Genomic DNA, 1,944 nt, shown 5'->3' on the forward strand with positions numbered 1-1,944 from the left:
GTAAGCCATCACTGTGATGATACTCTCCTCTTCACTGTGGTGTGTAAGCCATCACTATGATGGAACACTCCTCTTCACTGTGGTGTGTAAGCCATCACTATGATGGTACACTCCTCTTTACTGTGGTGTGTAAGCCATCACTATGATGAACACTCCTCTTCACTGTGGTGTGTAAGCCGTCACTATGATGCACACTCCTCTTCACTGTGGTGTGTAAGCCATCACTAGGATGGCACACTCCTCTTCACTGTGGTGTGTAAGCCATCATTATCATAGTACACTCCTCTTTACTGTGATGTGTAAGCCATCACTATGATGTTACACTCCTCTTTACTGTGGTGTGTAAGCCATCACTATGATGGTACACTCCTCTTCACTGTGGTGTGTAAGCCGTCACTATGATGGAACACTCCACTCACTGTCATATGTAAGCCATCACTATGATGGAACACTCCTCTTCACTGTGGTGTGTAAGCCGTCACTATGATGGTACACTCCTCTTCACTGTGGTGTGTAAGCCATCACTATGATGGTACACTCCTCTTCACTGTGGTGTGTAAGCCGTCACTATGATGGTACACTCCTCTTCACTGTGGTGTGTAAGCCATCACTATGATGGTACACTCCTCTTCACTGTGGTGTGTAAGCCATCACTATGATGGTACACTCCTCTTCACTGTGGTGTGTAAGCCGTCACTATGATGGTACACTCCTCTTCACTGTGGTGTGTAAGCCATCACTGTGATGGTACACTCCTCTTCACTGTGGTGTGTAAGCCATCACTATGATGGTACACTCCTCTTCACTGTGGTGTGTAAGCCGTCACTATGATGGTACACTCCTCTTCACTGTGGTGTGAAAGCCATCACTATGATGGTACACTCCTCTTCACTGTGGTGTGTAAGCCATCTCTAAGATGGAACACTCCTCTTCACTGTGGTGTGTAAGCCGTCACTATGATGGAACACTCCACTCACTGTCATGTGTAAGCCATCAATATGATGGAACACTCCTCTTCACTGTGGTGTGTAAGCCATCACTATGATGGAACACTCCTCTTCACTGTGGTGTGTAAGCCGTCACTATGATGGTACACTCCTCTTTACTGTGGTGTGTAAGCCATCACTACGATGAACACTCCTCTTTACTGTGGTGTGTAAGCCGTCACTATGATGAGCACTCCTCTTCACTGTGGTGTGTAAGCCATCATTATGATGGGACACTCCTCTTCACTGTGGCGTGTAAGCCATCACTATGATGGAACACTCCTCTTCACTGTGGTGTGTAAGCCATCACTAGGATGGCACACTCCTCTTCACTGTGGTGTGTAAGCCATCATTATCATAGTACACTCCTCTTTACTGTGATGTGTAAGCCATCACTATGATGTTACACTCCTCTTTACTGTGGTGTGTAAGCCATCACTATGATGGTACACTCCTCTTCACTGTGGTGTGTAAGCCGTCACTATGATGGAACACTCCACTCACTGTCATATGTAAGCCATCACTATGATGGAACACTCCTCTTCACTGTGGTGTGTAAGCCATCACTATGATGGAACACTCCTCTTCACTGTGGTGTGTAAGCCATCACTATGATGGTACACTTCTCTTTACTGTGGTGTGTAAGCCATCACTATGATGGAACACTCCTCTTCACTGTGGTGTGTAAGCCATCACTATGATGGTACACTTCTCTTTACTGTGGTGTGTAAGCCATCACTATGATGAACACTCCTCTTCACTGTGGTGTGTAAGCCATCACTATGATGGAACACTCCTCTTCACTGTGGTGTGTAAGCCATCACTATGATGGTACACTTCTCTTTACTGTGGTGTGTAAGCCATCACTATGATGAACACTCCTCTTCACTGTGGTGTGTAAGCCGTCACTATGATGCACACTCCTCTTCACTGTGGTGTGTAAGCCATCACTAGGATG

Source organism: Oncorhynchus gorbuscha, unplaced genomic scaffold (genome assembly GCF_021184085.1).
Source record: "Oncorhynchus gorbuscha isolate QuinsamMale2020 ecotype Even-year unplaced genomic scaffold, OgorEven_v1.0 Un_scaffold_6706, whole genome shotgun sequence".
NCBI classification, from domain to species: Eukaryota; Metazoa; Chordata; class Actinopteri; order Salmoniformes; family Salmonidae; genus Oncorhynchus; species Oncorhynchus gorbuscha.